Genomic DNA, 16,753 nt, shown 5'->3' on the forward strand with positions numbered 1-16,753 from the left:
ATTACTTAAAGAGTACTGTCAATGTTCAGAAGCAAAACAAAATAAATCCTTGTCCTGTGGTGTTTAAAATTTAAATGTCAGTGAAACAGAGATAACGGTGTACTTCTTTCATTTTCTTTGAAGAATTTGATATTGTAAGGCATTTGTATTTTCATTGGGAATTTCAGTGGATAATCTTGGGGGTGCCTAATGTATTATATGTATTTTGGTACATTTTTATTTCTGTCTCCATAAAACAGAAGTGAGGTACCCCTAATTTTTTCTATTGTGTGTGAACTTGAAATTAGGAGCTTTTCAGCTTATTTCAGCAGACATCCTGTGGCAAAAGACTTCAGCCTAAATTTGACTATTAGTCCCAACTAAAGCAGGCTCAATAAATCAGCGTGAACTTAGTAAGTCAGCACCTCTGTAAGTTCCATTGAGAAACTATTCTACTCTAATTAGGACTAACAGCTTTAGGCCCTTGTATCTTGATTTATATCTCCAGAGCATTACTCAAGTAAAAATGTCTTGGAGAGCAAAAGGAATAGACCCTGAATTATCAGAGTAGTCTTTTTTTCCATATTGTGATAAATGAACAGTATGGAATCCACTATAAATTAAGCCACACTTTCTGTGTCAGGAAAGTGAGGTATGGCTCTCATTATTTACTGAAAGGTCCCAATAGTCTCAATGTAACCTAAAGGATGTAAGTAACCATCTATGACTTTTTCTTAATTAAGTATAATCTGTCTGGGAGAGAAACCAGGGGCCCTTTCATACCATACAATTATACTGCCGTATCCCACATTAACTGCCTGGCAAAATCCTGAGAGAGCCCTATGTCCCACCAAACTTCAAGTCCCAGGATTCCATGATACCTATAATTGAGCCATTGTGCTATAATTATGAATAGTGTGAAATGGCCCCTGAATAAGGAGATGGACAAGTAATCACTTCCTATACTATTCACATAAATTGATATTGTGTATAGAAAGGAACAACAAGATCATGCATCACGCTCTGCCCACAATAACACACAGCTTTACCCAGACTCCATTGCCCACAATGGAGAATGATTTTCAATTATTGATCTGATCTTGGGAATTCAAGTTAAGACAAAGGATGTCATCACATTGATGAGGTCCCCGTGTTGATTCGTCAGCCTCCATGATGAATTGGCTGGGCAGTGGGGCAATTCCAGCACCTGCCCAGTTGACAGCTATGCATCCCCATCACATGTGGGAAAGTGTCATCATGTGGCTTCCCCTCGCAGAAGCCCATTGTTCCTAATGGAACACAGAGAGGCTACTGGCACAGTGTCCTAGGATGCTGCCATCAGAGTTGAGCAATATAGCCCAGCTGAAAGTGAGGCTACGTTGCGTGATGGGCGGCGTGGGGCTGCATCACTCAACTGGGGCACAAATGTCCTAGGACACTAAAAAGATTCCTCATAACCGATTAGTTTGTGGATGTCATAATACTGTACAGGCAGTCCCCGAGTTACAAACACCCGACTTACAAATGACTCATAGTTAAGAATGGGGGGTGAGATAACAGGAAGTGAGAGAAATCTATCCCTAGGAAGGGAAATTCACTCCTGAAGGAAATATCATGGGGGAAAAGGTCTCTCCGTAAAAGCTTTATCCCCAATCCTTGTTTCCACAACAAGCCACATTTTTCAAAATGCAATTATCATAGGAACAGAAAGTGAGGTTAAATCTTCTGAACAGGTATATAGATAGTAAAACAAACATCGCAGGGATGTTAACGATTCCCTATGTTATCCTAAGCTAAAAAATACATATATTTGTGGCTGGAGTTACACTTAAAGTTGAATTTGTAAGATGGAACAAGTACATTTTAAGAACAAACCTACAGAACCTATCTTGTTCATAACATGGTAACTGCCTGTAGTTGCAATTTAAACTTTTAAAATATGAATAATTGAACCACTTATTGAAAGCAGCACATTTCATATTATGTCTGTCTTCTGATTGTTACCAAAATTAACTGTTTCTAAAGGTGTAAAATGAAAAGCATACATATCGTATATTAATTTCCTTGGTTTCAAGTAAAGCTTTTCAAGCAATCTTAGTTCAATCCACATTTCTTTTGCATTTTGTTTTTAAGCATTATGGGGAAAATAGCAAACTAAAGACAAAGAGGTGTCCCTTTCCTAGAATGTCCCATTTTCTGTGTGTCATTGGCCTGAAAAGTGACTTAGGAAAACATTTTGGCTGAGTCCTTGGTCTGTTCAGCAGATGACTCCATTAATGAGCAGTTGCTTTCTCCATTTGGCATGACCAATGAAGCTAGAATATTTATTTGAAAAACCACTCTAATTTGCTGAAGATGAATGCTTCTCCTGACAAGTGTGAACACGTCTGTTCCAAAGAAAGCTGCACCTATAGCAGCCAGCTCTTAATTCCATGCCAACAAATTAATACAGCTGTGCAGTCCTGTATTCTACAGGTGTTACTTATATTGGGACCATTTGAAGTGCACTGTAGCTTTACAGCCAATATATAATTTGGAAGAAGATATCTTCAATAGAGGACCCTCAGGGGATAAATGGATAGACTGTAAGTAAACAGCATGTCATCCCCAAGGAAGGAATTATTGCCATTAAAGCGGTAATTATTTTTGTCATAACTGAGTGCTTGGAAACTCCTTAAAGCCCTGTCCCACACATAAATGAACTGAAGATATGGATTTATTATAACATGAGAGGTTAAAGGCTACATCAAAGCTGCAAATGTATTTCATTTTAAAGTTATTGCTTTTTACTTAGTATAAATATCACAGGAACGATCATGATGTTGCTGCCAATGAGTCAGCTAATATTTTAGTCTTCAGACCTATTAATTCATTAATTAGGTTTGCTGATCCCTTCATTTTCTTTCCTTTGAGTTTCTTTGAAACTGTATTACTCCTTATAATGAAATAATTCACAGAAGTACGGATATCAGTGTGGCTTGGTGGTCAAGATATTTTGCTAAATTCTGGGGAAGCAGGATTTCAGGATTGTTTTGAGGACAAATATTTAGAGGACAAGAATGTATGCTTCCTCAAGCTTTTTGGAGCAAAGGTGGGAGGTAAATACAAAGAGCAAAGATGAACAAATGACAAATTCCACAGCAGTGTTCCACAATATATAATTAACATAAGTTAGTATAATATTTTTCCACTGCAGCAGTGCAATGGAATCATTGCACTTTAGAGTAGAAGAATTTTTTTTTTACTTTCGTTGACTAATACAAAATTGTTATGTTATTTAAAAAAATACCAAATATGCCAAGGGAAATGTGTTTCTTCTAATGGGCCTTTCTTATCAAACTTTGGGCAGTTATGCTAATTTGTGCTAATTATAAAACAAAATAATAAGGCTATCTAAATGTTTATCTTTTTGAAAATTTAGTTATGTAAAATAAAGGAAAGTAGCAGTGCAGATAGGATGGAATATCAACAGACAGTAATAGCAGTATGGACCTCATCACATTTGCCACTGGAATTGCCATAGATCATATCGAATCTGGCGGTGGGCATGGAGAACCCATTGCTCCACACAACGCATTGCCTGGCTTCCCGCTCACCTCATCCCATGGGAATAAGTGTCTGCCACTCAGCCCCTCCCTCCCCCCGATCTCTATGCAATACAGGAAGCCTCCCGTGTTGCTGTGGCAGTGGCTTCCCCTGGTTCCGCTTCATGCTTGCCATGGAGCCCTGCTGGAAGTAGATGTATGTCTTGGGGAGAGTGGTTTGTGCTACAGCTCCAGAATTTCTGAGCATTGGACAAGCCAGCTACGGTGGCTAGGGCTTCTGAAAATTGGAGGCCCAAACACCTGGAAGGCCAAAGGTTGTTCACTACTGTTCAAGAAAATCTGCCAGCCAAGGTGACCAGCTCATTCTGCCTAATGCTGAAGCCAGCCATGGAGATTGACTCTACCAATTCTGACATGCTAACAGTTTAAACCATTGTAGAAGCTAGGATAAGAGATATATATTAATGTTCTCAGGCCCACACGTACCGGACTGGAGGTAAGCATACATGCACACATATGCACATACATTGACACCCTTATTATGTATCACAATGTATCACAATGCATTGTGATACATTGTACACAAGGGGATGAAGAATGCAAAGACAAGTAAGACCCTAGGAACATGCATTCTCCTATTTCTTCACCTTACAGCTCTATGAATGTTTTTTTCCTCATGTCAGGAGCAACTTGAGAAACTGCAAGTCGCTTCTGGTGTGAGAGAATTGGCCGTCTACAAGGACGTTGCCCAGGGGACGCCCAAATGGCTTGATGTTTTTACCATCCTTGTGAGAGGCTTCTCTCATGTCCCCGCAAGGAGCTGGAGCTGATAGAGGGAGCTCATTTGTGCTTTCCCTGGGCTGGATTTGAACCAGTAACCTTCAGTTCAGCAACCCAGCCTTCAAGTTCATAAGTCCTGTTGGCACAAGGGTTTAACCCACTGCGCCACTGGGGCTCCTCGGTGAATGCTGAAGACTGAGATGTGAATGGATCAATTTTCATTTGAAGAGGTTAACAAAATTTAAAGAATTTTAGTTATTCTTTTTAAAGTTTGCTTTTTTAATTATAGGATAACATCAATTGCTATTTTAAAATGCTATACTTTTCTGCCATTTTCAAATACTATATTCTATATTCTGAGTTTAGGAAAACCATGAGAACTTCAATTAAACCAACTTTTAAGTAAGTACCTATGTTTCAAAAGAGTTATCTTAGTTGATACTATTTTGTTAGTCGTGGGTGAATATGCCATTTTTATAGTTGTGACAGCATTGTGTTCCAAATGTAGAATTGTGAACAATGGTAAAACAATTATTAATAATGATAAAAAAGCATTTCTTGTTTGCAATGGATACATTCAATAGGAATAGCTGTTCTGTCTCAGAAAAGAATACATTACACATATATTATTATTAGGGATAAGAAAAATAACTGGTATCATTAATTGAAAACTATAAACTTAGTTGAAGAATATATAAGTGTATCTGCACTATTCAGTTGTATAGGTTTTATACCATTTTAACTGTCACAACTCCATTCTATAGAACCTTGGGGTTTATCATTTGGTGAAATTCTTAGAATCCTCTGTACACAAAAATGAGAACTCTTTATCAGGCAAACGCACCTTGCCAGACTACAAATCCCAAGATGGAGTTAAAGTAGTATGGAAGTATGTAGTGCCCATACATCAAAAGTTCAAACTCTGGGCCTAGAAAGATAAATTTATCATTCCTCCCCCTCAATTTCAGCCACTTTCTACCCAAATTTGAAGATGTTTGTGGATTTTGGTAATTGTAGGAAAAAAATTAATTCAAATGAAATTTTACCCATCTTTTCTCTCAAATAAGAGGAGGCAGAAAAGCAGAGGACAAACATTCCAAATAAACGCTGTGTAATTCATGGGGTCACCATAAGTCAACACTTTGTAAAACGCTCTGTCAACACTGATCAATATAATTTTGGCTTTCTCCTTTACATTAAAAAATGAAGTAGTTACAGAAGATAGAAATTCTAATCTTGAGAGGCATGAAACTCCAGTGAAGTCCAAATTACATGGTGCTTTTAGCTAAATAGACAAAATAGAAGGCTGTGATTAAAACCTGGGACTGGGGGCAGGGAAGAGATTTGTGTCACATGCTTTTAGATGGAAATATTTGTTTCCAGGTGCATCTGTACTTAAGATAGCAAATATACAATCTCCTATTCTAAAGTGGATTAAGTTTAGCGAAACAGGATTATATAGTCTGCCATAAACTTTCAAACAGCCATGAGAACACAGGCTGTATGTGAAATCTTTTACCTCTTCTGGAAAGTCTGGATAAAGTTGTCGCTTAGCTCTTAACAGTAAAAAACAAACTGCCAGCAAAGTTTATTTTCCTTTTTACTGAGTTTCTGGCCCATTGTTCCGCTTGAGGAGCCATGTTTGTTGGTTTTGGCTCGGAAATCTCTCCTCTTCCTTAAGGATAAACTATCCTTAGGCACTTGTACAACTATGCATTAAATGACTGCATAGCAGTTTATTCACAGCCCCCGAACTCCAGCAGAATTCAACTGTGTGACTTCCTGGCTTAAGCAGGGGTGCATCCGTAATGTAAATACCTCATTGAATTTGTGGAAAGCTAGGACATTTTTGTTTGCTCTTGAAAAAGATTCCTGCTGGACGCTTTACTTTAAAGTTGGCACATTGCCTCTTTTGCTGTAACTGAGGTACTGATCTGAGTTTAAGCTTCCACTGACTCTGTATGAATACATGTATATATATATAATTATATATATGTGGTTTTTTAAAAAATCGACATTATGTTTGCTCATAGGGTATATGGGAGAATAAAATCACATTACAAACATTGTAGTATTAGATTTTATCACCATTTATTTCTTTTAGTCTGCCCAGGGATTTCTGCATGTTCAGTAGAACTAATTTGCAGTCAGACACTGAGGTCTTCTAGAAGGCTAGCAGGCTCCACAAATTAATTTATCCAAATAACCAATCCCTCATAGGCCAACCATAGAAAGACACCAAAATGGCCTAAGCAGGCAAAGCTCTCTTTTGAAGTCTGGAATGTTTTGACTGACTTGAAACAGGCGGCTGGAATGAAAGGATAATTTTCAATGACCCATGGGGATTTTTTTTCCTCTCTCTCTCTCATTCTTTCTCTCTCTCTCTCTTGGCCATTTTCAAATATTAGGTAAAACAACGAAGAAAATGCTTGGTCTCATTTAGAAAGGTTTAACAATCCAGAAGATAACAAAGATGGAAATTAAGCACCATAGTCTCCACCCCTTCTTTTATTTTAATAAATTATTAAAAGCTATTTACTGTTCCCCTAGCCTTGATTTATAGTTCAAATTGATATCTCTGAATTTGCAGGTAACATAGTGAAAGGTCCCAGGTTCAAATCCGGGGAGCGGAGTGAGCACCCGCTGTTAGCTCCAGCTCCTGCCAACCCAGCAGTTCGAAAACATGCAAATGTGAGTAGATTAATAGGTACCGCTCCGGCGGGAAGGTAACAGCGCTCTAATGCAGTCATGCCAGCCACATGACCTTGGAGGTGTCTACGGACAACGCCGGCTCTTCGGCTTAGAAATGAAGATGAGCACCAACTCCCAGAGTCGAACACGACTGGACTTAACGTCAGGGGAAACCTTTACCTTTTTTACCTTATAGTGAAATTCAAAATAATCAATCGCATGTTATATGTACATTATTGTGCAGCCTATTTTCAACAAAATATGGAGATGCTGTAATACTCCGTTTTTAATCCCCCACCCCTATGCTGTTAATTCTTTGAATTTTGCTGTCTTTCATTTTGTCTTTTTAACATATATAATATCTCTTATGTGACAAAGTACTCTGATGGCAAAAGAACAATGTATAAATGCAATTCTGTTCAGAAGTTACTATCAGTTATAGTAAATGTAGTTAGTTTTGCAGCCTTACGTTTGTCCCCAACATCTTCATATCCAAAACTTCTAATTTGGAAACAAATTGCTGCATGGGTTGATTTCAAATTGCATGTAACAAAAGTGAACCACTATAGTAATTAGGCATTTTACCTCATTTAACAGAATGATAGCTTTGGACATACTTGAGAATCCTATCTAATTGTTAAATGCTCATTCTCCTGAATCATTCATGTAGTTGGGGTAGTCGCAACAATGCAGAATTGTGTGGCACTTGGTTACAGTGGAACTCTTGGCTTGACAAAATGAGTTATGTCCATATGCTGATTGTTAGGACTGAAGGCAGATCCACGGGGGCTTCCAAAAAGTCCTTACTAGATACTGTGTGAAACAAATGACACTTAGCTACCTCCCTCTGACTTTTTAATTTGAAAGTAATTTAAATTTGGAAAGTCTGCCAGGTCACAGTTGTAAAGAATGTCCCCTGAATTTTAGCTATTTTAGCTATTTGCTAAGTACATGGTTTTTCTTCTTTCATAAAAAAATAGCTGTATTTTGGAACGTGCCTATTTATTGCTCTTTTTGCAATTGGTATACTTTTTTTACCCATTCCTTTTAGCTTAATTGACCCAGCCCTGCACCAGCGAAATACCCCATTCTGTCTTTTAGTGAACCACGAAACAGACAAGCAGAAATGGCATACTTAAGTTGTCAATTTCTCAGTTCAGGAAAATTGATAATTCTTTCAAGGGGCTTTCAGACAGCCCTTTTAAAGCGGGAGTTACCGCATTTTAAAGGGGGCCGTTCAGATGACATTCTAGAGAAATGCGATTGTATTTGCAACAAAGCAGGAAAACCTGGTTTTATGGTGAAATAATTTGTTAGTGGGTTTATTTTGTGCCTTCTTGGAAGGCGTGGGACAAGTCCACTATTTCCTCTGTCTGGGCTGCTTCCTCAAAAGTTCTGGACTTTTGAGAGGGCAGTCCAGACAGTAGTCCCATGTTCTTCTGGGCTAAATTTTCCCAGTAAACACCGAGGACACCAACCCCGTCCCCCAAACCCCACAAAACCCCTTTTAAAATTAACTTACCTGGCTTCTATTAGAGTGGTGTCGGAGCTCTCCTGCACCACACTAATAGAGGTCCGGTAATTATTTTCATTTTAAAGGGGGTTTTGGGGGATGCACTCTCTGAGGTGTGTGTGGATTAGGTCCCGGGAACATTTGCAGTTTTCAAGCACAAATGTTCCCGGTTTAAAGGGCTGTCTGGAAGCGCCTCCAATCAATCCCATTTGTTCATAGGTTCAGGCCTATGTTCATCAAACTTTTGTTAGCTGCCATGAATCCTGTTATTGGGGAAAAGACAAGATGTAAATGAATGTTAGTAATAATCAACACATTCTGCACAAATAAAACTCCACATGTATTTTTGGACATGGAATAAACTTTGGAAAGTGCAGTTTTGAATTATTTTCTTACAGTGAGAAGAAAAATGGTAAAATGTGATTCTTACCTGCATGAATAAAATATGCCTAATTTCATGTTAACAAATACTATTAAGATATAGTTTAAATAAATGAAAATAATACATATTATATCTCTATCTATCTATATATATAATTTCACACCACATGGAAGATACTAAAGAAAGACTCTTGCATTCCTTGGTTTCAGTTAGAGGTGGAGTGTCTGTCTTATCAACCATCTAATTGGTTGTCTGTGTCTCTGCATATGGAATTGTGGTGGCTGCTATGCATATTTACAGTAGGACAGAATGCCCAGAAATCTGGAACTTAGCCAAATACCTTCCCACTGAGCCATTCAGAATATGACAAAAATACTGGCTAGAACAAGATAGTCTAGACCTCATAAAGAGATACACCTAAACTAAAATTAACTTCAGCATCAGTGTGGGCACCAATCTCATTCACACTTGCCTGTAAGTCCCATTGAAGTAAATGGGGTTTATCTCTAAATCAATGGTTCTCAACCTGTGGGTCCCCAGGTGTTTTGGCCTACAATTCCCAGGAATCCTAGCCAGTTTACCAGCTGTCAAGATTTCTGGAAGTTGAAGGCCAAAATATCTGGGGACCCACAGATTGAGAACCACTGCTCTAAATAGATATCCATAGGATTGCATTGACAAAGGAAAGAATACTTTTCAATGAATCTGAAAATAAGCAATGAATGTATGTGTGTACTGCATGCATGCTATGACTGTATTCTATGAAAATTTTAAAACTAGACCTAAATGGCCCAAGATGTTGGGATATTTATTTATTTATTTATTTGCGACATTTATATACCGCCCTTCTCACCCCGAAGGGGACTCAGGGCGGTTCACAAGTATATATACATACAATATATTATATTATACAACTATATCGCAATATTATTAGTAATATTGCATGTAATATAAATATACAATTATAATAGTGAATTATAATTATTATTACATTGTATTACATCATAATATTATTAATATTACATGTATATACAATGTATTATAATATTAGTATAGTATATTATTATTATATATCATATCATTAAATTGATACAGGAGACATGGTGGAAAGATGTCTTCCTGGCCCCACCTTCTTCATTCTGCTCCAGAATGGCAGTTAGACCTTGGAGGGGGGGGGGAGTGCTCCCATCTGATGGTAAAGGAGACACGGTGGAAAGATAAATCTGGAGCACATTTAAATTCTGTAGATTTTAATGATGGAGGCACTATAAAACTTTTCATTTAGAAATAGATGTCAACATCCTATAATGTATCAGGTTTAAGAATACAGAAAGGTATATCTTTGTTATCATATCAGAAGACTAATGTTTATTTTACAATCCTTTTTTCTATTTCTTAATTTTTTATCAAATAGGTTAAATCATTATATTTAGTTTTCCCCCTTTTTTAAAAAAAGGACTCTTCAGACTCTGAGAATTTAAAATGAACTTTACTCAGTGTGTGCTTTGGTCTAGTCTAACTTTGTGATGTCCCGGACAAAAGTACAAAAAGAAGCAAGCAGGCAGTGGATTTCATGAGTCCAGTGATGAACATCTTAGAAGTGCTCCAAATGAAGGCAGGTGTTGATCCAATAAAGTTCAAAGCTTTGGCAAGATCAACCTTTTGATGTGGATGGAAACATGTCCCCCGATGCCCAAGATCACTTGTTCATTTCACACATCACTGGAACAAATTGCGTCAACTTGAGGAAACAAAATGAAACAGAATGCCTATATACCATGTCTTGCTGCATAAAATGTATATTATCAAGAGGTTAAAATGTTAATTATAAGCTGTTGTCCATTCCTGCTATCTCTTCCATATGGTTCAAGATTGTACTGTATAAGAAAGGTCAAGGAACTGTCCAGAGAACAGGAATCAAGATGTTCTGGATGGCAAAGGAGCTGTCCAACAGGGGAATAAAGCTGCATATAGTAGGGCTTCAACATAGCCAAGCTCAGGTTCAGCATCTTTACAGCTGATTCACTTTTAGCATGTCATCAAAGCTTTGACCTGGAGAACATAAGAACTCTGGCTTTCTCATCACTAGCTTGACTCATGCATGGTCAACTTCATACTAGTAAATGGGCACTGGACTTCCAAGGTCTGAAGTAGATGTGGAGATCTATTGCACCACTTTTGGAAGAAATGTCTTGGTGTATGGTTAATAGTCAAGTAATCTCCTTGAACATCATATACGCACCATATATAGTATAGCAACAAAATCCTCTGCTTCTCCTAAAAACTTTTGTAGTTCTGGCCTAGTGAAGTCATGACAGAATGGAGACAACAAAATTTTAAAAAGATTTTTTTTCAGTCCTCATGAACCTCACAACCTCTGAGGATGCCTGCTATAGATGTGGGTGAAATGTCAGGAGAAAATGTTTCTGGAACATGGCCATACAGCCCGGGAAACTCACAGCAACCTAACAAAAATATACCTTTATAATGTTTACCTTTCCACAATTTCTTTTTCATAGAACTTTAATTACCCAAATAAAAAAAAATTATCAGTAGTGGTTTGTGATGCAATAATAAGTTAAATATATTTTAAACAGATTTTTAAAACAATATGAACCAGGGATATTAATTTATCTAAAAGGCAAATTAAATGTTTTTCATTGTTGGGGGCAGAAGGGGACCATTGTGTGGTACTGAAATATACAGGACCTATGAAATATTTTTGCTAAAAAGTTTTTCATGCAAGGACAATGGTTTTGAACTTGATCATAATAGTTCAAAATTTAAATGGAATGCCAAAGTATGTGCAACAACCACAATTTTAGTGAAAATATGAGATTAAAATTAAATAAAGTAACCATCAATATTGTTTTGCAAAAATCAGGCATAGGGGTTATGTGTTTGATTTATGGCAGAATATGTGCAGGCAAATTCCCCATTCTGCCAGTCTTAAACATCAATTAGATGCTAAGCATCACATGTGATTTGTCCTGAAGAGCTTAAAAAAGGTTTGGAACTAAATTAAGCTATGGTGAGAGTTTTCCTAATAAAGAAATGCTCCATCTCCATGTCCGTAGTATGGAGAAGATAATAATTTTGGTCAACTTTACATGTTTGTTCCAAGGATGTACAAGGTCAACACATACCTTGAGGGTTTTTTCTTTAAATTCTGCATAGCTGCTTTGTGTTTCAATCACAGCAATAAAAGCAGGATACAAACACTTTATTATTATTATTATTATTATTATGGACACAACGATATTGTATGACATAGCAAACAAGATAGATATGCTGGATTTCGTTTCACAAAACCACAAGTCGAACACTTCCCAAGTGTCTAGGACTGTGTGATGTATTTTTGAATGATGCGTGCAGATCCCAGCAGGGTGGCCTTTTGCAGTTGGCAGATCATAATTTTGTCAATGTCTATTGTTTCCAAATGCTGGCTGAGATCTTTTGGCACGGCACCTAGTGTGCCCATCACCACCAGGACCACCTGCACTGGTTTCTGCCAGAGTCTTTGAAGTTCAATCTTGAGGTCCTGATAGCGGCTGAGTTTTTCCTGTTGTTTTTCGTCAATGCGACTGTCACCTGGGATGGCAACATCAATTATCCAAACCTTGTTCTTTTCCACAACTGTGATGTCTGGTGTGTTGTGTTCCAGAACTTTGTCAGTCTGGATTCGGAAGTCCCACAGTATCTTTGCGTGTTCATTTTCCACGACCTTTGCTGGTTTGTGATCCCACCAGTTCTTTGCTGCTGGCAGGTGGTACTTGAGGCATAAGTTCCAATGAATCATTTGGGCCACAGAGTTGTGCCTCTGTTTGTAGTCTGTCTGTGCAATTTTCTTACAGCAGCTGAGGATATGATCAATGGTTTCGTCAGCTTCCTTGCACAGTTTGCATTTTGGGTCATCAGCTGATTTTTCAATCTTGGTCTTAATTGCATTTGTTCTGATGGCTTGCTCCTGGGCTGCAAGGATCAGGCCTTCTGTCTCCTTCTTCAGGGTCCCATTCGTGAGCCAGAGCCAGGTCTTCTCCTTATCAGCTTTTCCTTCAATTTTGTCAAGGAACTTTCCATGCAGTGTTTTGTTGTGCCAGCTGTCAGCTCTAGTTTGTAGTGCAGTTTTCTTGTACTGGTTTTTTGTCTGTTGTGTTTTGAGGAGTTTCTGATTTTTGACTTCAATCAAAGCAAGTTCTTCACTTTGCTTTACATATTCTGCCAGGGCATGTTCTTCTTCTTTGACTGCTTGTTTTACTTGTAAGAGTCCTCTGCCCCCTGATCTTCTAGGCAGATATAGCCGGTCAACATCACTGCGAGGGTGCAGTGAATGATGAATGGTCATGAGTTTTCTTGTTTTTCTGTCCAAATTGTCCAGTTCCATCTGTGTCCAGTTTATAATGCCAGAAGTATATCTTATGACAGGTATGGCCCAGGTGTTTATGGCCTTGAAAATTGCTACTCAGTTATTTACCAAGATATTATTAATGTATTATTATTATTATTATTATTATTATTATTATTATTATTATTATTATTTTATTATGACACAGCAAACAAGATAGATATGCTGGATTTCATATCACAAAATCACAAGTCGAACACTACAAAAGGCTACCCTACTTGGATCTGCACACATTATTCTCCGATACATCACATAGTCCTAGACACTTGGGAAGTGTCTGACATGTAATCCAATACAACAGCCAGCCTAGTGATCTTGGTTTGATTGTTGTGTATCTAATAATAATAATAATAATAATAATAATAATAATAATAATAATAATAATAACAACCTGGGTCTGGCTCACGAACGGGACCCTGAAGAAGGAGCCAGAAGGCCTGATCCTTGCAGCCCAGGAGCAAGCCATCAGAACAAATGCAATTAAGGCCAAGATCGAAAAATCAACTGATGACCCAAAATGCAGACTGTGCAAGGAAGCTGACGAAACCATTGATCATATCCTCAGCTGCTGTAAGAAAATTGCACAGACAGACTACAAACAGAGGCACAACTCTGTGGCCCAAATGATCCATTGGAACTTATGCCTCAAGTACCACCTGCCAGCAGCAAAGAACTGGTGGGATCACAAACCAGCAAAGATCGTGGAAAATGAACATGCAAAGATACTGTGGGACTTCCGAATCCAGACTGACAAAGTTCTGGAACACAACACACCAGACATCACAGTTGTGGAAAAGAACAAGGTTTGGATAATTGATGTTGCCATCCCAGGTGACAGTCGCATTGACGAAAAACAACAGGAAAAACTCAGCCGCTATCAGGACCTCAAGATCGAACTTCAAAGACTCTGGCAGAAACCAGTGCAGGTGGTCCCGGTGGTGATGGGCAAACTGGGTGCCGTGCCAAAAGATCTCAGCTGGCATTTGGAAACAATAGACATTGACAAAATTACGATCTGCCAACTGCAAAAGGCCACCCTACTGGGATCTGCACGCATCATCCGAAAATACATCACACAGTCCTAGACACTTGGGAAGTGTTCGACTTGTGGTTTTGTGAAACGAAATCCAGCATCTCCATCTTGTTTGCTGTGTCATACAATGTCGTTGTGTCAATAATAATAATAAATTAATAATATCTTGGTAAATAACTGAGTAGCAATTTTCTTAATACATTAAGAGCCAGGGATTTGTGTGACCCTGCAGACACTACTGGATTACATACTCCATCGTTGCTTCTCATTGGCTATGCTTGCTAGGGCTGTATAAGTTATAAACCAAAAATATATAGAACAGTATCCACTTCTCTGATTTAGAGTGGAAAAGCTTAAGCATGGACTTATGCAAATCATTATTCTAGCTGTCTTTTATGACTTATACTTTGATCTGGTTGAAGATGCTTATGTGGCTCTAATGGTAATATATATCCACAGCTAGAAATGTTTTCTCCCACTGTTGGTTGATATTCTGCTACTCTAGCCAATGGATACTTATTCACTTGAATTTGTGTTGAAGGCTTTGTTCTCTGTTCCACCATCAAAAGAAGTAGGCCACCATTATAAGATTTCCATCATACCTACTGGTGTTTTAGTTGGACAGTGATAGCATTCTTGTTGCATGTAGATGTTAACGGATTTCAATATATGATGAAATTATTTGGTTCTTCGCCTGTTTATGGTAAGACACCTATTTCAATTATTTTGTTTAGCAGGTTTTGCTTTGATTGTGGTTTCATATAAACCATTCTGGAGGCCTTTGATAAGATTGAAACGTGGCACATCATTCACAGTAAGATTTCAAAAGGAAGATATAGCAGTTTCTGATAATTTTACCACCAGTTGTTGTTTGTTAAAATCAGTGAGTAAAATTATATCATAATTTCAGAAATGGGTTTGGGTGCTGCCATTTGTAACTCCCTTTTTTGTGAATGGATAGATGGGAATTCCATTTTAGCCTCTGCACAAATGCTAATAATCATTTAATACGCAATTGCTTGTTGAGTCAGTTGCATGAACTGATGTGAGTTTAAGATTTTAACTGCCTGCCTCATCCACAGCAGCTGTTTCTTCACTTGTAGTGCAATGACTGGCATGCAAGTTTCAAACTGGAATGTTGGGGAGAATGCAAATAATATATTTAGTTCTTGTCAGCAGACGGCATGAGGCACCAGTGGGTCTCACTCCCAGAGGAGTGGTCGGTTACTTTAACTGCAGTGCTTAGCTCTGCTTAATATAATACGTTATTTAGGGCAAGTTTGTAAAAGAGTGGCCGTGTAATTTGTTATGTTATGCCATGCTGTAATGTAAAACAATTTGAATGGGGGAAAGTAGCTTAGAAATGAACATATATCTGAAGGAACAACTGGGAAGAAAAGAGCACTCAGCACATTAATTCCATTTTTATGTTGGTGCTTGTTAATATCTGGAGCCTTTCCCCCCTCATACTGAATAGTGAAATGCAGCTGGAATGGAAGTCAGCATTTCTAGAAGTGAATGAGCTGTACTGACTCAAGACTATAGAAGGGAAACATGTCCCAGAGGATCGGGCAAGACTTCAACATATCTGTCGGAAATTGCAGCTGTCAGGTTTTCTTTTATTGTCCTGGCAAAGTGCTGTGTCAGTTGTTATAGAAAATTTCTACCATGGTATAGGAAAAGTGGCTAGTTTCCTTACACTAGGTTTTAAAGCTTATTTAGAATTATATGGTACATGTAATTTGTATCTTATGTTCACTAAGTACATACACATTCATGAAGCTGTCAAAGTTAGATCCTTATATTTTGGCCATGGTTTCCGCCCCCCCCGCCCCCAAAAGTACTTTAATTATTTCCTCAGAAGAAAGCAGGAGAAAAATTTAACTAAAGTGTTTTCATTCTTCATCTTTAATAATTTCCTTGGGAGTCAGAAACTAGTCTTAGATCTTGTTGTTGGTATTATGTTTAGGACTGTTGCTAGCAGTTTTAAAAGTTCAATGTAAAATTTCTCTCCTGAGAGCAGTTTTGTCCAATTATACGAAACAGCTCCAAAATGAGCATTTTGTGCTACTAAATTATGTTGTCCCATTTAATCTCTGACTGGCTAGAATGAAAAGAGTAACTTCTGATTGGTCAGTTAGGCAGACAATTCCAAATTTTCCTTTTTGTTCTTTAACACTACACAACAGCCATGACTGCATCCTATGGCAGCTCAGGATTTGTGGTCTGGTGAAGCACTATGATTCCATGGATGGATGTACTCTGCCATATAATGTAGTCTGAAACTGCATTATTTGGCAGTGTAGATCTACCCTATGTCACAGAATTCTAAATACTCTTCCCCATACTGCCAATCTAAATTAAAGTGGAATATTTTAATTTATCTGTATACTGTGAACAGACTCTTTGCTTTTCTCTTATTTTG

This window comes from Anolis carolinensis, chromosome 4, assembly GCF_035594765.1.
Source record: "Anolis carolinensis isolate JA03-04 chromosome 4, rAnoCar3.1.pri, whole genome shotgun sequence".
NCBI lineage: Eukaryota > Metazoa > Chordata > Lepidosauria > Squamata > Dactyloidae > Anolis > Anolis carolinensis.